Genomic DNA, 25,018 nt, shown 5'->3' on the forward strand with positions numbered 1-25,018 from the left:
AGTCCTAGTCTCCCCGCCTAACAGAAACAACTTCCCAATGTCCACCCTTTCTAAGCCATGCATTATCCTGTATGTTTCTATTAGATTTTCCTCAACCTTCTAAACTCTAATGAATACAATCCCAGGATCCTCAGCTATTCATCATATGTTAGGCCTACCATTCCAGGGATCATCCGTGTGAATCTCTGCTGGACACGCTCCAGTGCCAGTATGTTCCTCCTGAGGTGTGGGGCCCAAAATTGGACACAGTATTCTAAATGGGGCCTATCTAAAGCTTTATAAAGTTTAAGAAGCACATTGCTGCTTTTATATTCCAACCCTCTTGAGATAAATGGGAACATTACATTTGCTTTCTGAACCACGGACTCAACCTGAAAGTTAACCTTTAGAGAATCCTGGACTAGCACTCCCAGATCCCTTTGTACTTCAGCTTTATGAATTTTCTCACCATTTAGAAAATCGTCCATGACTGTATTCGTTTTTCCAAAGTGCAAGACCTCACATTTGCTCATGTTGAATTTCATCAGCCATTTCCTGGACCACTCTCCTAAACTGTCTAAATCTTTCTGCAGCCTCCCCACCTCCTCAGTACTACCTGCCTGATAACTTCGTATCATCGGCAAACTTTGCCAGAATGGCCCCAGTCTCTTCATCCAGATCATTAATGTATAAAGTGAACAGCTGCAGCCCCAACACTGAACCCTGAGGGACACCACTTATCACCAGCTACCATTCTGAAAAAGAACCTTTTATCCCAACTCTCTGCTTTCTGTCAGACAGCCAATCCTCAATCCATGCCAGTAGCTCACCTCAAACACCATGGGCTCTTACTTTACTCAGCAGCCTCCCATGAGGCACCTTATCAATGGCCTTTTGGAAGTCTAGATAGATAACATCTACTGGGTTTCCCTGGTCTAAACTACTTGTTACCTCTTCAAAGAATTCTAACAGGTTTGTCAGGCATGACCTCCCTAATTAAATCCATGCTGACTTATTCTAATCCGACCCTGCACTTCCAAAAATTTGGAAATCTCATCCTTAATGATGGATTCTAGAATTTTACCTACAACCGAGCTTAGGTTAAACAGCCTATAATTTTCTGTCTTTTGGCTTGATCATTTCTTGAACAAGGGGGTTACAACAGTGATTTTCCAATCATCTGGGTCTTTCCCTGACCTCAGTGACTTTTGAAAGATCACAACCAAAGCCTCTGCTATTTCTTCAGTCACCTCCCTAAGAACTCTAGGATGTCGCCAATTGGGGCCAGGAGATTTAATTTTTTAGAACTTTTAGCTTTCCTAGCACTTTCTCTTTTGTAATGGCTACCTTCAGCTATTTCATTCCAGCATCAATTTGGAGCGGCCCAATGTCTACTTTTGCCTCTTGTTCGTTTCTTAATAATCGAAAGAAACTTTTACTATCATTTCTAATATTACTGGCTAGTCTCCCTCCATATTTGATCCTTTCCTTCCTTATTTCTCTCCTTGTTATCCTGTTTGTTTTTGTAATCTTCCCAATCTTCTGATTTTCCAATGTTCTTAGTCACTTTATAGACTCTTTTTTTCCTTTGATACATTTCCTGACTTGCTTTGGCAGCCATGGCTATCTAATCTACACCCCCCCCCCCCACCCCACCCCCCAACCCCACGGATAATCTTTCTTTGAGATGAACCTCTGTACTGTGTCCTCAATTACACCCAGAAACTCCTGCCATTGTTGCTCTACTGTCTTCCCCACTAGGCTCTGCTTCGTCAGTTCCTCTCTCATGCCCCTGTAATTACCTTTATTTAACTGTAACGCCATTACATCTGATTTTGTCTTCTCTCTTTCAGACTGCAGACTGAACTCTACCATATTATGATCGCTGCCTCCTAAGTGTTCCCTTATTTTAAGATCTTTTATAAAGTCTGGCTCATTACATAGCATTAAGTCCAGGATAGCCTGCTCCCTTGTGGGCTCCATCATAGGCTGTTCCAAAAAGGTATCCTGTAAGCATTCCATGAATTCCCGTTCTTTGGACCCACTGGCAATATTATTCACCCAGTCCACCTGCATATTGAAGTCCCCCATGATCACTGTGGCCTTACCTTTCTGACATGCCCTATCGATTTCCCAACTCCCATTATGGTTTTTTTGTCTTTGTGGTTCCTCAATTCCACCCACACAGACTCCACATCATCTGACCCTATGTCATTCAGTGCCATAGATTTAATTTTATACTTAACCAAAAAGGCAACACCATCCCTTCTGCCCACCTCCCTGTCTTTTCAATAAGTTGTAAATCCTTGGATATTTAACAGCCAGTCCTGAACCCCCTGCAACCACGTCTTTGTGATGCTACCACATTCATAATCATTCACGATGATTTGTGCCGTTAATTCATCTATTTTGTTACAAAGACTACAAGCATTCAGGTAAAGTGCCTTAATACTAACTTTCTTATCATTATTAGAGATATTGGAAATCATAAGATGCTGTACGTTATTCTTCCTTTTTGCTGCATTCCTAGCCTGCCTGGAGCTTAAATCTACCTTCACACATGCTATCCTGCTCCTTATCTTTCCATTTAACACCATACTCCCTGTCGCTTTCAATTTCCCTTCCCCCGACTCAGAAGTTTAAAGTCCTACTAACCACCTTATTTATTTTTTCGTGAGAACATTGGTTCCAGGTCGGTTCAGGTGGAGACCGTTCCAGCAATACAGATCCCTTCAGTTCCAAAACTGATGCCAATGCCCCATGAAATGGAATCCCTCTTTTCCACACCAATCCCTTAGCCATGTGTTTACTTCTCTAACTTTCTTATCCCTATACCAATTGACACATGGCTCGAGCAGTAATTTCCTTCCGAGTACTTCCCAAACAGATCCTCCACCCTAGCTTTGCCTATGTTGTTAGTCCCAATGTGGACTACAATATCCGGATCCACCCCCTCCTTTCAAGCCGGTCAGAGATGTCCTGCACCTGGCACCTTGCAGGCAACACACCATGCAGGACTCCCGATCTGGCTTGCATAGGATACTATCTGTCCCCCTAATTAGAGTCATAGAGTCATAGAAATGTACAGCATGGAAACAGACCCTTCGGTCCAACCTGTCCGTGCCGACCAGATATCCCAACCCAACCTAGCCCCACCTGCCAGCACCTGGCCCATATCCCTTCAAACCCTACCTATTCATATACCCATCCAAATGCCTTTTAAATATTGCAATTGTACATTGTCTATTTATCCTATCTATGCCCCTCATAAATTTGTAAACCTCTTTAAGGTCACCCCTCAGCCTCCGACGCTCCAGCGAAAACAGCCCAGCCTTTTCAGTCTCTCCCCATAGCTAAGATCCCCCAACCCTGGCAACATCCGTGTAAATCTTTTCTGAACCCTTTCAGGTTTCACAATATCTTTCTGATAGGAAGGTGACAAGAATTGCATGCAATATTCCAACAGTGGCCTAATCAATGTCCTGTACAGCTACAACATGACCTCCCAACTCCTGTACTCAATACTCTGACCAATAAAAAAAACATACCAAACGCTTTCTTCACTATCCTATCTACCTGTGACTCCACTTTCAAGGAACTATGAACCTGCACTCCAAGGTCTCTTTGTTCAGCAACACTCCCTCGGACCTTACCATTAAGTGTATAAGCCCTGCTAAGATTTGCTTTCCCAAAATGCAGCACCTCACATTTATCTGAATTAAACTCCATCTGCCACTTCTCAGCCCATTGGCCCATCTGCTCAAGATCTCATTGTAATCTTCTTCAGTGTCCACTACATTCTCCAATTTTGGTGTCATCTGCAAACTTACTAACTGTACCTCTTATGCTCGCATCCAAATCATTTGTGTAAATGACAAAAAGTAGAGGGCCCAGCATCGATCCTTGTGGCACTCTACTGGTCACAGGCTTCCAGTCTGAAAAACAACCCCCGACCACCATTCTCTGTCTTCTACTTTTGAGCCAGTTTTGTATCCAAATGGCGAGTTCTCCCTTTATTCCGTGAGAGCTAACCTTGCTAATCAGTCTCCCAATGGGGAACCTTGTCGAATGCCTTACTGAAGTCCATATAGATCACATCTACCACTCTGCCCTCATCAATCCTCTTTGTAACTTCTTAATAGAATCCCCAATAACACTTACTTGCCTTGTTGCTCTCCCCTCTCTTGAATGACCTTCTGCTCCATGGTGCCGTGGTCAGCTGGCTCATCCTGTCCACAGCCCTTTCCCTCATCCATACAGAGAGCAGAAATCTCATATCTGTTGGACAAGGTCACGGGCTGAGGTTCCTGCACTCCTGAACTCAGAACCCCCCTACCTGCCTCACTTACAGTCACCCTGTTGTCCCTGAACACTTATTGAATTTGAATTACTTTATCTACCGGGTGTGATTGCCTCCTGAAACAAAGCGTCCAGGTAACTCTCCCCCTCCCGGATGTGCTGTAGTGTTTGAAGCTCAGATTTCAGGTCATCAATTCTGATCTGGAGTTCTTCCAGCAACCAACACTTGCTGCAGATATGGTCACTGCCATTCACAATGGGATCAGCCAGCTCCCATATCATACAGCTACAGCACATCACCTGTCCAGCCATCTCTACTTATCTAATTAAATTTTGCAATTTATGTATTAAATAATTTCTAGTACTTCTCTGCTATGGTCTTATTCAATTAACTTTTAATCAATCACATGAAAGACAAAAAATATAAATTGGAAAGCCTTACCTTCACAACACTCCAGAGTCTTTCTTGGCTAGAGCTCTCATTCTTCCTGCTGCTGGAACAGAAATGGAGGACTCCGCCGGTCGAGGTAAGTTTTTTTTGAAATCTTAAAGCGGTGACTCACCTTCCCGGTGGGCCCTCTGATCACCACTCCTGCTCTTCCTGCTGCGAGTCTGTTGACTCTTATTTAGGTTAGAGGAAGCCTGACTGTGAAGGACCTGGGGCTTAGAACACAACGATTTAAATAGCAATCACTTGCCTTCCCAACAACCTTCCTGCCCCGAACTCACTTCCGCCCAGCTCACGCCACACTCTGCTGTAAAAAAGACCGCTTGCTTTTCAGTAAGTGCTTAAATAGCAATCACTTGCCTTCCCAATCATGTGCCTTGGAGGATTGTCACCCGAAGATCTGAGGCAGAATGTCCCTGACCGCTGAAGTGTTCCCAGACTGGGAGGGACCATCCCTGTCTGGCGATTGTTGCATGCTGTCCATTCATCCTTTATTGTTGCATCTACTTCATCTCGCCAATGTACCATGCCTCGGAGCATCCTTGCCTGCAGCGTATGCGATAGACAACGTTGGCCGAATCACATGAGTACCTGCCGTGTACATGCTGGGTGGTGTTCCCACATGTAATGGTGGTATCCAGGTCGACTCTCTGACATGTCTTGCAGTGGTTGCCGTGACAGGGTTGTATGTGTTGTGGCCGATGTTGTCCTGAAGGCTGGGCAGTTTGCTGCAAACAATAGTCTGTTTAAGATTTGGCAGTTGTTTAAAGGTGAGAAGTGGAGGCATAGGGAAGGTCTTGGTGAGGTGCTTATCCTCATCAATCATGAGTTGCAGGCTGTGAAGAACATGGCGTAGTTTCTCCGCTCCCGGGAAGTATTGGACAACAAAGGTTACCCTAGCGGGTGCATCCCATATCTGTGTCCTGAGAAGGTCATTACGGTTTCTTGCTGTGGCACGTCAGAACCGGTAATCGATGAGTTCAGCATCCTACCCTATTCTTATGAGGGCATCCTTCAGCACCTTCAGGTGTCCATCTGTTGGGCTATAACCTGGTGTTGTGTGAGTTTTAACTTAACCAATCTCATGCCAACATTTTACGTATAAGCAAGGAAATCTCCTGCTGATTCCCATGTATTATTCCCCCTGGCTGTCGAATCTGTGCTCTTCCATGTTGAACATCGCTTGAATGAAATAGTGATGGTGGCGAGCTCCATTTCCCCCTCATTTTGCTTTCCACAGTGTAGATCTCTAAGGTCCATTCGTGGCAGTGGCTAAGAGTGACCAGTACACACTCCTTGTGGAGAGAAAGTCTGATCTTCACATTGAGGATACCCTTCATGTGTTAAATGCTGATACCATACTAGATAGGATAGACTTCAAACAGATGTAGAAACAGACTGAGCATCCATGGGGTTCTGAGGGACAACAACAGCAACAGAAGCGTAATTCAACACATTCTACAACCTCATGGTCCAACATATACCCTACTCAACTGTTACCATCAAGGATTAGCCCTGGTTCAAATGAAGGGTGAAAGAGGGTATGCCAAAAGCAACAACGTATGTACCTAAAAATAAAGCACCAGCCTGGTGAAGTGACAATGCAGGGCTGCTTGCATGCCAAACATGCATAAGCAGCAAGTGACAGAGCCACTTGAGGTTGGACATAGCAGGACTGCAGAACTTAGGTCTGATTTGCTGGTTGTGGAATTGCTCAACCCCTGTTCTTTACGTTCTGCTTTTGCTATTTGGCACATAGAAATGGATGGAATTGATATCTCTGATAACGTTGAAAAATAAATATATATGTTGCTCACGTGATTCAATGAATGATAGAGAAAAACTGCAAAATCCTCTAATAAAAACAAAAATTGTTGAAAATAACTTATGATGAACATACGGGACGATATTTTGCTCTGAAAATTGAACCTCATTCTTGATGAAGGGCTTTTGCCCGAAGTGTCGATTCTCCTGCTCCTTGGATGCTGCCCGATTTGCTGTGTTTTTCCAGCAACACATTCTTGACTCATTCAACTTCACTGCCATGGGTCTGAAATCATGTACAGGACTCCAGACTTCCTTTCCCAATGGCATGAGGGAAGCTGATAAGTTTTTATGACAATATAATTTCGCAGCTGCAGTTTGAAGCTTTTTATTCTGGGCTTATTTAATTGGTTGTATTTCAATTCCCAATTGCTGTGTTGGAATTTGAATCCATGCCCCAGAGTATTAGTTCAGGCCTCTACTAATTGTCCTGTTACAAATCATTATGTTACAGTGCCCCCAAGTTCTAGGTCACATTTGCTTAATTAAGATTAGATGCACATATAGGGAGGTTTTTAACTGCCAGAAATACACAGTATTTATGCACAGAAACAGACCATTCAGTCCAATAGTTCATATGAGTACTTGTACTTCACATGTTCTTCTTTTCCTCATATTAATTTATCTTTTTATTCATTCTCCTTCGCATATTTGTCTCATCTCTCTTTACATTCCATAGTGTAACCAACCACTAAATTTCCTGTTAGATTTATTAATGATAATCTGATATTTATGGCCCAGCTCTGGTCTCCCATGCAAGGAGGATAATTTTTTCCATATTACCCTCTTCAATCTCCTTCATGTCATAACAATCTATCACATCACACCTCACTCTTCACTTTTCTCAAGAAAAATTCTTTAGCCTAGAAAAACTTTCTTGATAGGTAAAATCTCTCAGTTTTGGTATCATCCCAGTAAGTCGTTTTTGGCATTTTCTATACTTAGAGTCTACATTTCTCTATTCTTTTGTTAAAACAGGGAGACCAGAATTGTTCAGAGTACTTCAAATGTAATCTAGTCAAGATTTCATAAACCTTTCCTTTGGTTCTGATGGAAGTCACAAATACGAAACTAATTCTGTTTCTCTCTCTGTCCAGAGATTCTGCCCAATCTGCTGAATAATTCCATGCTGTTTTCATTTCAGATTTCCAGCATCTGCAGGATTTTGATTTTTGTTTTGTATAGCATCTCTGCTTTTCACTGCCATGACTCTGAAGATTCTTTGTAGAAATATCTGTAAAACTGAGTGTGTCAGGTCTTTTTGCATTTACGTGACATTAAATGCTCTGCTAGTGGACATGAAACAAAACAGAACAAATCCCTTTTCCACCAAAATCATCACAATTCTTTATGAATTTATTGTGCAATGTGAAAGGCTGAAACAGGGAATAACAAAGGATCGTGAATCTTCGGAATTTGTTACTCCAAGGGGCTGTGGAAGTTCAATAAGTGAGTATATTAAGATAGAGATCACTAGATTTTTATATACTAAAAAAGTCAAAGGATATGCTGATAATAGAGGAAACTGACAATGAAGTTGGACCGTCCTTGATGTAGTTGGATAGCAGAGCAGAGATTATGGACTCAATAGCCTATTCCTGCTCTATTTTCTACTTTGCTTTGAATTGTATTAAATTAAACTCTGCCCTGGTCTAACTCACATTGGGCCTCACTATTGATTACAAAGATAACCACAGTCTTCAAATTATATGTGTGCAGGTCATTTCAGTTGAAAACTGGTGACTTACGCAGCAGGTCACAGATGCCAAATACCATAGGGCTCCTGATTTCATCATCGATGGCATTCCCCAAATTCATCAGGTTTACCAGATTCCCAAAGGACACTGTTGAAGGAAAAAACCATGTGCCATTGAAAGCAACTAATTACATATTTGTCACATACATAAACAAGTAGAAAGTGAGGACTGCAGATACTGGAGGTGAGAGTCAAGAGTGTGGTGCTGGAAAAGCACAGCAGGTCAGGCAGTATCCAAGGAGCAGGAGAAACAATGTTTCAGGCATCAACCCTTCAAAGTCTGCGCTTTGTCTCTCCAGTGTGAAACGGACTGATAAGCTAGAAGAGATACCTGTTAGGAAGGAAGATGTGTTGGACATTTTGAACAACTTGAGGATAGACAAGTCCCCCGGGCCTGACGGGATATATCCTAGGATTATGTGGGAAGCAAGAGAGGAAATTGCAGTACCGTTGGCAATGATCTTCTCGTCTTCACTGGCAACTGGGGTGGTACCAGGGGACTGGAGAGTAGTGAATGTTGTGCCCCTGTTCAAAAAAGGGAATAGGGATAATCCCGGGAATTACAGGCCAGTTAGTCTTACTTCTGTGGTAGGCAAAGTAATGGAAAGATGTGGAAGCTTTGGAGAGGGTGCAGAGAAGATTTACCAGGATGTTGCCTGGAATGGAGAGTAGGTCGTACGAGGATAGGTTGAGAGTTCTCGGCCTTTTCTCGTTGGAACGGCGAAAGGGTACTGAGGGATAGGATTTACGAGTATCTGGAAAGACACTGCTTGATTAGGGACAGCCAGCATGGATTTGTGAAGGGTCGGTCTTGCCTTACAAGTCTTATTGAATTCTTCGAGGAGGTGACCAAGCATGTGGATGAGGGTAGAGCAGTGGATGTAGTGTACATGGATTTTAGTAAGGCATTTGATAAGGTTCCCCATGGTAGGCTTATGCGGAAAGTCAGGAGGCATGGGATAGAGGGAAATTTGGCCAATTGGATAGAAAACTGGCTAACCGGTCGAAGGCAGAGAGTGGTGGTAGATGGTAAATATTCAGCATGGAGTCCAGTTACAAGTGGAGTTCCGCAGGGATCAGTTCTGGGTCCTCTGCTGTTTGTAATTTTTATTAATGACTTAGATGAGGGAGTCGAAGGGTGGGTCAGTAAATTTGCAGATGATACGAAGATAGGTGGAGTTGTGGACAGTGAGGAGGGCTGTTGTCGGCTGCAGAGGGACTTAGATATGATGCAGATGTGGGCTGAGGAGTGGCAGATGGAGTTCAACCCTGCCAAGTGTGAGGTTGTCCATTTTGGAAGAACAAATAAGAATGCGGAATACAGGGTTAATGGTAGGGTTCTTGGTCAGGTGGAGGAACAGAGGGATCTTGGGGTCTATGTACATAGATCTTTGAAGGTTGCCACTCAGGTGGATAGAGTTTGTAAGAAGGCCTATGGAGTATTATCGTTCATTAGCAGAGGGATTGAATTCAAGAGTCGTGAGGTGATGTTGCAGCTGTACAGGACTTTGGTTAGGCCACATTTGGAGTACTGTGTGCAGTTCTGGTCGCCTCACTTTAGGAAAGATGTGGAAGCTTTGGAGAGGGTGCAGAGAAGATTTACCAGGATGTTGCCTGGAATGGAGAGTAGGTCGTACGAGGATAGGTTGAGAGTTCTCGGCCTTTTCTCGTTGGAACGGCGAAGGATGAGGGGTGACTTGATAGAGGTTTATAAGATGATCAGAGGAATAGATAGAGTAGACAGTCAGAAACTTTTTCCCCGGGTACAACAGAGTGTTACAAGGGGACATAAATTTAAGGTGAAGGGTGGAAGGTATAGGGGAGATGTCAGGGGTGGGTTCTTTACCCAGAGAGTGGTGGGGGCATGGAATGCGCTGCCCGTGGGAGTGGTAGAGTCAGATTCATTGGCGACCTTTAAGCGGCATTTGGATAGGTACATGGATGGGTGCTTAATCTAGGATAGAAGTTCGGCACAACATCGTGGGCCGAAGGGCCTGTTCTGTGCTGTATTGTTCTATGTTCTATGTTCTATGTTCTAGTGTAGAGAAGACCACATTGTGAGCAGCCAGTACAGTGGACTTGATTGAGTAAAATGCATGTAAATTACTGCTTCACCTGGACGGGCCACCACAACACAGTCCCTCCACCACCAGCCCAGCATACACATGTACACACACACACCACTCCATTCCAGAACACCATGATGGAGGAAGGATTGTGAAAGAGAATCTAAGGGTTCAGATGTGTTGTCAATGACGAAAACAGCAACATGCCTTCCTGCATCACCAGCTTAGCAAAACACACAATAAAACAGGCAGGCAGGATTAAATATCAAACTGAAGATTTATAAATAACAATTAAGATCATTAGTACAGAACATTAAATAAACATTTCATGCAATTAGTAATATTTTAGTTAGGAGACAATTGTTATGTTTGCAGTTGATATCAAAACCTTTCAAAAGTTCTAAATGAATTCTGACTAAATAATTCAAGCACAATAGCCACAATTATTATTAGAGCAACAATCATAAGAAGAGTGTGAATACTAACAAAAAGAACAATACTGACAATATTTTATTCTTTTTTTAAAAAACTGTCATCACTTGACACTGATGCTTTGTAAAGAACCTTTTCTTAGAATTAAATTAACTTTGTACAGTTAATAGATTTTTACTTGTTTCTCTGTAACACTCCTGGCTGAATTTATTGGTATTTCTTCACATGATCTTGTCATGTGATCAGCCCACTCTCTCAGGACCCCTTCTCCTGCCTCCAACACATCCCATCCACCTGGACACCCCATGCTGGCCTGTTACCCGCTCTTGATCTCTTCATTTCCTACTGCCGCAGTGATATAGACCACCTCAACCTGTCCACTCTCTTCACCCACTCCAACCTTCCATCTTTGCAATGCGCAGCCCTCCACCCCCTCTGCTCCAAACCCAAATCACCTTCAAACCAGCAGACAATGGGGAGTGGGGAGTGCATGGACTCTACACCATTGAAGCCAGGCACCAACTTGCAGACACCTCCTCCTATTGCCTCGTTGACCACGGCCTCACCTCCCATCACCAAACCATCATCTCCCAGACCATCCACAACCTCATCATCTCTGGGGATCTCCCACCCACAGACTCCAACTTCATTGTTTGGGAACCGTGCACCGCACGATTCTACATCCTACCCAAGACTCACAAACCTGACTGCCCTGGTTGACCCATTGTCTCAGCCTGCGCCTGTCCCACTGAACTCACCTCTGCAAACCTTGACACCTTAGTCCAGGAGCCTCCCACCTACGTTCGGTACACGAAAGCCCTTCACCTCCTGCAAGACTTTCATTTCCCTGACCCCCAACGCCTTATCTTCGCCATGGACATCCAGTCCTTATACACATCTATCCGTCACAATGAAGATCTCCAAGCCCTCCATTTCTTCCTCTCACGCTGACCCAATCAGTACTCTTCCACCGACACCCTCATCCGCCTGGCTGAACTGGTCCTCATCCTCAACGACTTCTCCTTCCAATCCTTCCACTTCCTCCAAACCAAAGGGGTATCCATAGGCATCCACATGGGCCCCAGCTACGCCTGCCTGATTGTCAGGTATGTGGAACAGTCCATCTTCCACAGCTACATCGGCACCACTCCCCACCTTTTCCTCTGCTACATCAATGACTGTATTGGCACTACCTTGTGCTTCCTCAAGGAAGCTGAACAGTTCATCAAATTCACCAACACCTTCCACCCCAACCTCACATTCACCTGGACCATCTCAGACACCTCCCTCCATTTCCTGGACCTCTCCATCACCATCTCCAGTGAACGGCTAACCACGAGATCTACTACAAACCCACTGTCTCCCACAGCTACTTGGAGTACACCTTTTCCCACCCTGTCTCCTGTAAAAATGCCATCCCTTCTTCCCAATGCCTATGCCTGAGCTGCATTTGCTCCCAGGAGAATCAATTCCACACAGAACATCCCAGATGGGAAAGAAACCACAATTCCCCCCTCCCACATGGTCGACAATGCCCTCCAGTGCATCTCCTCCACTTCTCACACCTCCACCCTTGAACCCCACCCATCCAATCCCAACAAGGACAGAACTCTCGCGGTCCTCAACTTCCATCACACCAACTTCTGGATATATCGCATCAACCTCTGCCACTTCCACCACCTACCAGCAGACTCTACACTAGGGATATATTTCTCTCCCCACCCCTATCTACATTTTTGGAGAGACCATTCCCTCCATGACTCCCTGGTTAGACCTCATTCCCCCACCAGCCCACGCCCTACTCTCGGCACCTTCCCCTGCGTACACAAGAAGCGCAAAACGTGCACCCACACCTCTCCCCTCACCTCCATCCAAGGCCCCAAAAGATCCTTCCAGATCTGACAGAAATTGATGTGTACTTCCATACACATCATCGACTGTATCTGTTGCACCCAATGTGGTCTCCTGTACATTGGGCAGACAGGATGCCAACTTGTGGATGGTTTCAGAGAACATCTCTGGGACACCCACACCAACCAACCCCATGGCAAAACATGTTTACTCCCCCTCACATGCCACCAAGTACATGCAGGTCTTGTGCCTCCTCCATCGCCAATCCCTAACCACCCGATGCCTGGAAGAAGAATGCCTCACCTTTCGCCTTGCGACCACATGGGAGCAATTTGGATTTCACCAGCTTCCTCATTTCCCCTCCCCCCACCTTATCCCAGTCCCAAACCTCCAACTCAGTACCGCCCTCTTGACCTGTCCATCTTCCTTCCCATCTATCCACACCACCCTCCTCTCCGACCTATCACCTTTACCCCCACCTGCATCTATCCATCACATTCCTAGCTACCTTCTCCCCAGCCCCACCCCACCCCCTCCTACTTATCTCTTAGCCCCCTGGCCCACAAGCCTTATTCCTGATGAAGGGCTTATGCTGGAAACGCGATTCTCCTGTTCCTCGGATGCTGCCTGACCTGCTGTGCTTTTTCAGCACCACACTCTCGACATGTAATCAGCCTTGTCAGATATCATCTTAAGATGCCATTCGCAACTCAAGATGTTGTCTCATTTACATTTCCAGCAAATTATGATGGAAATGTCATATCAACACAGATCTACATTTACAAAAAGATAATTGTGAAAAATCATGAGCATGCAACCTGTGATCTTCTGTCTGTTAATCTGAACAGATGGAAAATCACAGGATAGATACGTCTGATGATTGGAGCATTCCATTAAGAATGGTGGATCATGGAATTAACCTGAAAATGAACAAATGTGAATCGCTAAATGCAAGCAGCAACATTGATAGTGGCTGTCGGTCATGGAGATATTGGAATTAAACCAGTATCTGCATAGTGTGGTACTCTGTTGGCAAGGGCGGCATGGTGACTCAGTAGTTAGCACTGCTGCCTGACAGCACAAGGAAACTGGGTTCGATTCTTGGGAGATTGTGTGGAGTTTGCACATTCTCCCCTTGTCTGTGTGGGTTTCCTGTGGGTGCTCTGGTTTCCTCCCACAATACAAAGATGTGTAGGTTAGGTAAATTGGCCATGCTAAATTGCCCATAGTGTTCAGGAAAGTGTCGGTTAGGTACATTAGTCTGGCAAAGTGTAGGGGAATGGGTCTAGGTGGGTTACGCTTTGGAGAATTGGTGTGGACTTGATTGGGCTGAAGGGCCTGTTTCCACATTGTAGGGATTCTGTACGGTGGCTCAGTGGTTAGAGCTGCTGCCTCATGGCACCATGGTCCCAGGTTTGATTCCAGCCTCGGGTGAGTGTTTTCTCAAGGATACTGTGTCCTTTGTTTTTTCCAGAGGGGCTGTAAATAGGTTGGGCCCCAAAATGACTAGGTTTGGTACAGAGATGAAAGGCCTTTTTGTTTATGCATAAACAGATGAGTCTTAAGGCTAAAGCTTTTGTGTTTTTAGAAGTAACCTGTATAAGTCAAGGGGACGTGGCCAGCTCTCTAGCCGAGCAGTTCAGTCCAGAACTAGTTAAGCAGTTGAGCACTGGGTTGTGTGGAAACAGGCTGTGAGACTCTCTTCCCTTCCGCCCTTCTAACTTCAACCTGTGAGCCTTTGTTTCATTTTAACTATTTTTAGGGGGGGTTTGTTTATTGCAACTGTCGTGCATATTCGGAACAGCATATTTAAGTCTAGGTTGGATAAACTGAGTTCTATCAGTGTTCCTTTTTCTGTTCTTCATGGTTTATTCTGTAATTTTGTGAATAAAGTTTTGTAGTCAACATAGCTAACTTACTCTGGGTAATTTTCACTGTATACTTACCAAAACAAATTGCAAAGTTATGGTTTCAGCTGCCTGCTGAAGAATGTTTTGAATAGTCCATACAGATTGGGGGCTTGTCTGGGATTTTAAACAGGGAGTGGTAGGTGCTAGTGTCTGTATTTCAGATGTTAGTTTGGTTGGGTAGAAAAGTTTGAGATAGCAATGGCTCTTTCAGCCACCAAAAGTTTTCTGGAAGTGGATATGATGACTTTGAAAGTTTTGCAAGAGGTGAATGAGACCAAGCCGCAGGAATTGGCAGACAAGCTGGGGTTGGAGCTGCCTTCTTCTGTGAGGAAAGGAGAGATAATTATAGCAGGAGCTCAGCATTTAACTTTGCTGGAAACACCATCAGAATCTGTAGAGATGGCAAGAATTCAATTGCAATTGAAGCAGCTTGAGTTAGAGGTGAGAGAAATGGAAAGGGCAGCAGAATTGGAACAGTTTGAGTTATGATTAAAAGCAGAAGAGAGGGAAAAAGAGAGAGCAGCAGAAGACAGAGAAAAACAGAGAGTGTTTGAACTTGAAAAACTGACACTTAAAAAGGGAAATCAGCTTAAAAGGCTGAAGGTAACATTAGCAAGCAAGTAGTGAAAGCTCATGTAGAAGAGCAGATTGCGTGGTCACAAGATCACAGATCGCTGAAGCGGGAAAGTTGAAAAGGTAAGGTGAGCAGCTGAAGTGGCTGATGATTATGAGCTGATCCATAAAACACGCTTTGGCTTCCACAATCAATTTCAGTCCATGAGGGATAGAACTTGGGGCAAAGACAAATCCTCATATGAAAAGGGAAAGGTAGATCTCAGTGAAGATCATGAGGAAAACTTACCACAGCATAAAAAATAAACCTTTGAGGGGTCAAAGAAGTTAAACAGCACCGGTGTTTTCATTGTAATAAAGTGGGCCACACAAAATCACTGTGTTGGTGGGCTAGGAGAAAGCCAGATATAGGAAAACCAGAGAAGCCTAGGAATTCTGTTGGACTAGAAGCAAAAAGCACAAGGAAAGTTCGACAACTGTCACAGAGTGTACAAGATGATCAGAGGTTGGTTAAGGTGGAAGTGCCAGATTTGCTTAAAAGATATACATGCATGGGTAAAGTTTATTCACATAGGCCAGGGGTAGCAGATAAAGAGGTTACAATATTAAGGGACACTGGATCCTCACAGTCTGTGATGCTGAAGGATGAGGAGATATGTACTCCTCAAGAACTATTGCCAGAGAAGGTACCAGTTACAGGTATTCATGGTGAGACAAAAAGGGCTCAGATGTGTAAAGTAAAACTAGAGAGTCCAGAGGAGAGTGGAGAACTTGTGGTAGGAGCACTGGACAAACTCTCAGCTCCAGGAATACAATTTGTCCTTGCAAATGATATAGCTGATTCACCGGAAGGTGTGCTGCCTACTTGAGTTCAAAGATCAGTGGAGACTCAGACAACTAAAGAAATGCAAGGTGTTTATCGTGGGATCTTCCCAGATTGTGTGGTCGCAAGATCACAGAGGCACAGGCTGAAGCAGGAGAATTCAAAAGGCACAGACAATGAAGCTGAAATAGCTTTATCAGGGACTTTTTGATCAGATAAGTGGAACAGAGCAGGAGCAAATTGGTAAACACGCAAGTATCTTTAGCTCTGCTAAGCTTATCAAGTTACAGCAGAAAGATGAGAACTTAAAACAGTTATATCAAAAGGCATTTACAGAGAAGGAGAGTGAATGCATCCCTGTGTGTTATTACTTAACAAATGATGTCTTAATGAGGAACTGGAGACTATCACATATTCAAGCCGATGAGAAATATAGAACATAGAACATAGAACAATACAGCACAGAACAGGCCCTTCGGCCCACGATGTTGTGCCAAACTTCTAACCTAGATTAAGCACCCATCCATGTACCCATCCAAATGCCGCTTAAAGGTCGCCAATGATTCTGACTCTACCACTCCCACGGGCAGCGCATTCCATGCCCCCACCACTCTCTAGGTAAAGAACCCACCCCTGACATCTCCCCTATACCTTCCACCCTTCACCTTAAAGTTATGTCCCCTTGTAACACTCTGTTGTACCCGGGGAAAAAGTTTCTGACTGTCTACTCTATCTATTCCTCTGATCATCTTATAAACCTCTATCAAGTCACCCCTCATCCTTTGCCGTTCCAACGAGAAAAGACCGAGAACTCTCAACCTATTCTCGTACGACCTATTCTCCATTCCAGGCAACATCCTGGTAAATCTCCTCTGCACCCTCTCCAAAGCTTCCACATCTTTCCTAAAGTGAGGCGACCAGAACTGCACACAGTACTCCAACTGTGGCCTAACCAAAGTCCTGTACAGCTGCAACATCACTTCACGACTCTTGAATTCAATCCCTCTGCTAATGAACGATAATACTCCATAGGCCTTCTTACAAACTCTATCCACCTGAGTGGCAACCTTCAAAGATCTATGTACATAGACCCCAAGATCCCTCTGTTCCTCCACCTGACTAAGAACCCTACCATTAACCCTGTATTCCGCATTCTTATTTGTTCTTCCAAAATGGACAACCTCACACTTGGCAGGGTTGAACTCCATCTGCCACTCCTCAGCCCAGCTCTGCATCATATCTAAGTCCCTTTGCAGCCGACAACAGCCCTCCTCACTGTCCACAACTCCACCTATCTTCGTATCATCTGCAAATTTACTGACCCACCCTTCAACTCCCTCATCTAAGTCATTAATAAAAATTACAAACAGCAGAGGACCCAGAACTGATTCCTGCGGAACTCCACTTGTAACCGGGCTCCAGGCTGAATATTTACCATCTACCACCACTCTCTGACTTCGACCGGTTAGCCAGTTTTCTATCCAATTGGCCAAATTTCCCTCTATCCCATGCCTCCTGACTTTCCGCATAAGCCTACCATGGGGAACCTTATCAAATGCCTTACTAAAATCCATGTACACTACATCCACTGCTCTACCCTCATCCACATGCTTGGTCACCTCCTCGAAGAATTCAATAAGACTTGTAAGGCAAGACCGACCCTTCACAAATCCGTGCTGGCTGTCCCTAATCAAGTAGTGTCTTTCCAGATACTCATAAATCCTATCCCTCAGTACCCTTTCCATTACTTTGCCTACCACAGAAGTAAGACTAACTGGCCTGTAATTCCCGGGGTTATCCCTATTCCCTTTTTTGAACAGGGGCACAACATTCGCTACTCTCCAGTCCCCTGGTACCACCCCAGTTGCCAGTGAAGACGAGAAGATCATTGCCAACGGTACTGCAATTTCCTCTCTTGCTTCCCACATAATCCTAGGATATATTCCGTCAGGCCCGGGGGACTTGTCTATCCTCAAGTTGTTCAAAATGTCCAACACATCTTCCTTCCTAACAAGTATCTCTTCTAGCTTAACAGTCCGTTTCACACTCTCCTCTTCAACAATATGGTCCCTCTCGTTCGTAAATACTGAAGAGTAGTACTTGTTCAAGACCTGTCCTATCTCTTCCGACTCAATACACAGTCTCCCACTACTGTCCTTGATCGGACCTACCCTCGTTCTCGTCATTCTCAGGTTTCTCACATACGCATAAAATGCCTTGGGGTTATCCTTGATCCTATCCACCAAGGATTTTTCATGCCCTCTCTTAGCTCTCCTAATCCCTTTCTTCAGGTCCCTTCTGGCTATCCTGTATCCCTCCACTGCTCTGTCTGAACCCTGTTTCCTCAACCTTATGTAAGCATCCTTCTTCCTCTTTACAAGACATTCAACCTCCCTCGTCAACCAAGGCTCCCTCACACGACCATTTCTTTCCTGCCTGATAGGTACATACATATCAAGGACACGTCGTATCTGGTCCTTGAAAAAGTTCCACATTTCCACCACATCCTTCCCTGACAGCCTATGCTCCCAACGTATGCTCCTCAAATCCTGTCTTACAGCATTGTAATTTCCCTTCCCCCAATTGTAAAATCTACCTTGTTGTGCGCACCTATCTCTCTCCATAACCAAGGTGAAAGTCACAGAATTGTGGTCACCATCACCAAAATGTTCACCCACTAACAAGCCCACCACTTGTCCCGGTTCATTACCGAGTACCAAATCCAATATGGCCTCCCCTCTGGTTGGACAATCTACATACTGCGTTAGAAAAGCTTCCTGGACACACTGCACAAACACCGCCCCATCCAATCTACTTGATCTAAAGAGCTTCCAATCAATATTTGGGAAGTTGAAGTCGCCCATGACTACGACCCTGTGACTTCTGCACCTTTCCAAAATCTGTTTCCCAATCTGTTTCTCCACATCTCTGCTGCTATTGGGGGGCCTATAGTAAACACCCAACAATGTGACTGCACCTTTCCTATTTCTGACTTCAGCCCATACTACCTCCAGAGGCAGATCCCCCTCAAACTTCCTTTCTGCAGCTGTTATACCATTTCTAATTAGCAATGCCACCCCCCCTCCTTTTTTACCACCCTCCCTAATCTTACTGAAAGATCTGTAACCAGGAACCTCCAACAGCCATTCCTGTCCCTCATCTATCCACGTTTCCGTGATGGCCACAACATCGTAGTCCCAGGTACCGATCCACGCCTTAAGTTCACCCACCTTATTTCTGATACTCCTTGCGTTGAAGTATACGCACTTGAGCCCATCTCCGTGTCCGCAAGTAGTCCCTGTCAGTGCTACCTTCTCCACAGCCTCCCTACAGTCTTGGGCATCCTGACACACAGCTAGCTTACTTGCTGGACTACAAGTCCGGATCCCATCCCCCTGCCAAATTAGTTTAAACCCCCCCGAAGAGTGCTAGCAAACCTACCCCCAGGATATTGGTGCCCTTCTGGTTCAGGTGCAACCCGTCCAGTTTGTACAGGTCCCACCTTCCCCAGAATGCAGTCCAATTGTCCAAATATCTGAAGCCCTCCCTCCTACACCATCCTTGCAGCCACGTGTTCAACTGCACTCTCTCCCTATTCCTTGCCTCACTGTCACATGGCACCGGCAACAACCCAGAGATGATGACTCTGTCTGTCCTAGCTTTTAGCTTCCAGCCTAACTCCCTGAGCTCTTGAATGACCTCCCCACCCCTCTTCCTAGCTATGTCATTGGTGCCAATGTGTACCACGACTCCTGGCTGCACACCCTCCCCCTTAAGGATTCTGAAGACACGGTCTGAGACGTCTCGGACCCTAGCACCCGGGAGGCAACAAACCATCCGAGAGTCTCGCCCATGTCCACAGAACCGCCTGTCCGTCCCTCTAACTAGAGAGTCTCCTATAACTAGCGCTCTCCTCCTTTCCCCCTTTCCCTTCTGAGTCTCAGAGCCACAGACCCCTTCACTGCAGCTTACACCTGCAAGGCTGTCCCCCCCAACAGTTTCCAAAGCTGTATACTTATTTTTTAGGGGAACGACCACAGGGGAACCCTGCACTGCCTGCTTCTTCCCCTTCCCACCTCTAACTGTTACCCAGCTACCTCTGTTCTCCGGCGTAACTATGTCCCTGTAGCTTCTATCAATCACCCTCTCAGCCTCTCGAATAATCCTCAGTTCATCCAACTCCAGTTCCAGTTCCCTAACTCGTTCGGTGAGGAGCAGGATCTGACTGCATTTCCTGCAGACGAAGTCGGCAGGAGTATCGGTGGTCACCCCTACCTCAAACATCCTGCAGGAGGAACATTCCACCGCCTGCGCCGCCATGACTGTACACTTTGTCTCCAAAAACAAGAACACTGAGTCAATAACACTGAGTCACTTACCTGTAGACTTCAAAGTTAGGTTAGAGGAGGAGGGTGGGAGGGAGGCCTTACGAAAGTAGGACCTGGGGTCTAGAACACACCCACTCAAATACTAATCACTTACCTTCCGCCCAGCTCATGCGGCTGCTCCCACTCAAATGACCGTTGGTGATTAAAGGGTGAGTATTTATACTCACTGTTCTCCTTCCCGGCTGCCCCTCTGCTTGCCGTCACTTCCTCTGCTGCTCGCGCTCTTTCTGTGAAGAGAGAGAGAAAAAAAAAACACCGCTGCCCGCTACAGGTAAGTAATTTTAAAACAAACTGTCTTACCTTAGCTGTAGTCTCCCGGGTTCGCTTTTACTCGGCCGCTGCTCCCACTCAAATGGGCAGAAGTTCATCAGATTGTTTTGCCTGTAGGGTATAGAAAGGAGGTGCTGCGAGTGCTGCATGAGCTACCACTTGGAGGTCATTTAGGGGTGAGGAAAACACAGGCTAAAATACAAAGATGATTTTACTGCCTGGACTACACGAAGATGTAGTTGAATTTTGCCAGACATGTCATACATGTCAGCTATATGGAAAACCACATGCAGTAATAAAACCTACACCTTTAATACCTCTTCCAGCATTTGAGGAACTTTTCACAAGAGTTTTGATTGATTATGATGGTCCCATATCTCAAACAAAAGGTGGGAATAAGTTTCTATTAACAAAAATTGATATATTGATGAGATTTCTAGTGGCAATCCACAGATAAAAGGGTTGTAGAAGAATTGCTTAATTTTTTTAAAACTAGTTATGGACTACCAATAGAGATCCAGTCAGATCAAGGATCAAATTTCACATCCAAACTATTCAAGGATGTTATGGATAACTTGGAAATAAAGCAATTCAAATCTACTGTGTACCATCCAGAATCGCAGGGAGTGCTCGAGAGATGGCATCCAACACTAAAGACCATGTTGAGGGCTTATAGTTAGGGCCATCCATCCAGATGATTAAGATAAGGGAATTCTGTTTGTACCTTTTGCAATCAGAGATACACCAAATGAATCAACTAAATTTAGTCTATTTGAAATAATTTTTGGGCATGAAGTAAGAGGACTGTTAAAATTGATTAAGGAGAAATTAATAAGTCAAGATCCTCTCCAGCCCAGAGATGCCCTGAACCTTGACACCAGGTGGGCTACAGTGCATTCAAGAGGGTCTGTCTCTGACACAGAGAACTATATCTATTCTTCTAAAGATACTATTTCCCAATTGCCAACCTGTTAATCACTAGAATGATGCTTTGGTCTATAGTACTATGATCAGTTTGCTCATTTATCCTGCAGAGTGGACCCTTGGCCACACTGGGAGCGAGATTAATCTATTTGTCAAAGGTACTGGCTGAGGCTCCTCCAAACTTTAAGCCTGGATCCCCTGACCTACCTCATTTGCAGGCACACTCTCCTGTCCCTGATCACAGACGAAATTTCATGCAAAACAGTGTCCATTTATCTTTTTCCATCTCTAACATGTGACACTGTCCATGGTTTGGATACAACTTAGCAACTTTGAGCTGAAGTTCTTACAGCAGCATTTGATGCAAATGTGGTCACCTTGGATCTGACCAGCATCCACCAGCTCCCATATATCACAGCTGCAACACATTGCTTGCCCAGCCAGCTCTTCTATTTAATGAATTAATTTGGATATTCAATATTTAAAAAGTAAAATTGTTAATTATACTCTTTAACTACAATAATGTCTCCTGAGCTGAATTCAGCAAGAAGAAAATACATTTCACAGAATGTGTGCCTTAAATAATAAGCTTCCTGGTCCATGGATTGAGTGAGAGAGGTTGTATTCAGAGGTAGAAATAGCACTTTGACATTTTCAGAAAGCTCACCAATGGTGAGAGGATGGCTTAATGCATTGTCCAGAGTGAGGAGAATCTTGAAATCCAAATCTTTTCTCCTGCAATAATTTATTTTAAAAATCCTTGAAAATATCAACAATAAGATCAGAAAAAATTTCCGTCATCCAACCTCTTTTGCTTGACCTGAAGTAAACACCTAGAGTGGACTGAAGATTACTAAAGATGGAATTCCGTGATAGTCAATGGGAATTTGTGTTTTAAAAAATGTCTTCCCCAATTCACCAATCATGTTACAGCCAAATCATATTGACAAAACACGTGTCACATATGATGAGAATGCTGGAGAAACTCAGTAGATCTGGTAGCATCTGTGGAGAGACAAACAGAGTTAACATTTTGAATTTGGTCTGACACTTCTTCAGAACTGGAAGGTGTTGGCAAATGGGTTTTTCATAAATTTGACAGAGGTGGAGAAGGGCCAAGGGAGGCAGACAGGTCAGTGCATAAGATAAAGGGGTTGTTAATGGTGGTGAAAGAGACAAAGAAATGTAAAACGGGTGTTATTTGAAGTGTGAAGTCTGTGTGGAATTTGCATATTCTCCCTATGTCTGCATGGGTGTCTTCTAAATGCCCATGGTATCCAGGGGTATACAGACTATTTGGGTTAACCCTGGAAAAAGCAGGGTTATAGGAATAGGGTAGAGGGCATGATCTGGGTGGGATGCTCTTCAAAGGGTCTGCATAGATTGGTTCCACGCTGTTGGGATTCTATGATTCTATGAAATGGAGAGAATGAGTCCTCTCTACTGAGAGCAAAGTCAACAAGATATGTGCTATTTATGTTTTATGAAAAGTACTAAACCTTCCGATTGAACTTTGGGGTCATTGCTAAATATGAGCACTTGGAAATCATTTCAATTCTGACTGGGTCAGTGCTGAGACAAGGAAACAGTCGCACAGTCATTTGTTTGTGCTGAGCTCGTGTACTGAGCCTTAACATATTGAATGTATAGAAATAACAGATCACTATCTATAAATAGTGCCATAATCAATTGCAGTGCTTTTAGAGAGGAGCAAACAAAAAGAAAATGTCTTGTCTATTCAGTGGCTTTATCCTAATAAAAAGACAAGAAGAGTGAAAAAAAAAGTGAGGCATAAACAAGACAAGGCTAGGGCAGTTGTGTTGGTGACGGGAGGAGGATGTGGGGATGTTGTGCAGGGGAGGGTGGGGAGAGAGTGCAAGAAAAATAGAGAAGACACAAAATGCAGTCAGTTTCTGAAGTTATGGAATTCAATGTTGAAAGCTTGTGGCTGGAAAATGCCTAAGTGTAAAAAGAAATGTTCCTCAAGCTTGTGTTGCGCTTCATGGCAATACTGTACCAGGCCCCAGGACATGAATGTTATCATGAGTACAGGGTTAGGGTTAGTGAAATTGCAAGCAACTTGGGGATCAGTGTCTTTGCCTTGGACAAAGCAAAAGTGTTCTGCACCTCATTTGCATTTGATCTCACTAATGTGAAGGAGACCACATGGTGAACAGAGAATGCAATAGATTTAATTTCATTTATTAGATGTGGCATCCAGTTGTGGTGCCTTTAGAATGTCCAAATTTAGGATTTAATTGAAAAGGACAAGTCTATGTGATCTATTTTTAATTGGATGCAGTTATGTGTACATGTATGCAAATAGAAGTATCATCTATAGGATTTTCTGATCACTTACTTTTAGCCAAATGAATCTGCTCCCTAATACTGGGAGTAGTAGTGGTGGAGGAGAGGTAGAGTGAGTGTTGTGTTAATTATAACATGTACCCTACTGTATTGTGAACACTATGAGTGACATATTAAAGTAATATGTCACTTTTTCCCCTGGTGGTCCGGTGGTTAGGATTCAGCGCTCTCACCGTCGTGGCTTGGGTTCGATTTCTGGTCAGGGAAGTTGCATTTTTAGGGGTGGCACGGCAGCTCAGTGGCTAGCACTTCTGCCTCACAGTCTCAGGGACTTGAGCTCAATTCCCACCTCGGGTAACTGTTTGTGTGGAGTTTGCACATTCTCCCTGTGTCTGTGTGAGTTTCCTCCCACAATCCAAAGATGGTCATGCTAAATTGCCCATAGTGTTAGGTGCATTAGTCAGGGGTAAGTACAGGGTAGGGGAATGGGTCTAGGTGGGTTACTCTTCAGGGGCCGGTGTGGACTTGTTTGGCTGAAGGGTCTGTATCCATTACTGTAGAGAATCTAATATGTATTAATGATACTCAGTAATAAAAGAAAATGATGAGTAGCCAAATTAGTGAAAGACTTTCATTTATATAGCACCATTCACAACTACAGCATTTCCCAATGGGCTTTACAGCCAATGAAGTAAGTTTTTAAAGTATAGTTATTCTTGTAATGAGAGAAAAATAGCAACCAATTTGCATGAAGCAATCTTATAAAAATAACAATATGTTAATTACTGGATAATCTGTACTTTTAACCTTAATTGAGGAATAAGTATTGGTTAGAGCACTGAGGATAACTCCTTAGTCATAAATCATAAGACCAGAAGACACAAGGGCAAGAGTTGCCTGTTCAGTCCATCGAGTCTGCTCCACCATTCAATGAGATCATGGTTGATTTGATAATCCTCAATTTCACTTTACTGCCTTTTTCCCATAACACTTGATTCTCTTATTGATTAAAAATCTGTCTATCACAGTTTTGAGTATTTTTAACCATACAGTCTCTCTGCAGTAAAGAATTTTATAAATTCACTACCCTCTGAGAGAAGACATTCCTCTTCATTTCTGCTTTAAGTGGGTGACTTCTTACTGTGAGATTACACTCTTTGTTCTTATA

The sequence above is a fragment of the Chiloscyllium punctatum genome, chromosome 4 (assembly GCF_047496795.1).
Source record: "Chiloscyllium punctatum isolate Juve2018m chromosome 4, sChiPun1.3, whole genome shotgun sequence".
NCBI classification, from domain to species: domain Eukaryota; kingdom Metazoa; phylum Chordata; class Chondrichthyes; order Orectolobiformes; family Hemiscylliidae; genus Chiloscyllium; species Chiloscyllium punctatum.